The following is a 300-nucleotide window of genomic DNA, read 5'->3' on the forward strand; positions in this document are numbered from 1 at the left end:
TTAAAATTAATCGGTAAATTTATGCACAGAAAAAAAAGCAAACACAGATATTGAAATGTAGCAACACAACAAAAAAAAAATTATGGAAATTAAAAACCAGTTTGTGTTCTCTTGGACATATTTCTCCACTAAGTGAAAGCACTAAAAAATATTCTGTACATTACAGAATAGAGCAGCCTAGCAGTTGTCCCAGATTTTTTAATCTTCAGAATTCCTATTTGCAGATAAATGTTATTTTTTGTGATCCTTACAGACATTAATGAAGTTCCTATTGTAAATCTATAAAGAATTACCAACTGA

Source organism: Phaethon aethereus (assembly GCF_964289735.1).
Source record: "Phaethon aethereus genome assembly, chromosome: 8".
Classification (NCBI taxonomy): Eukaryota; Metazoa; Chordata; class Aves; order Phaethontiformes; family Phaethontidae; genus Phaethon; species Phaethon aethereus.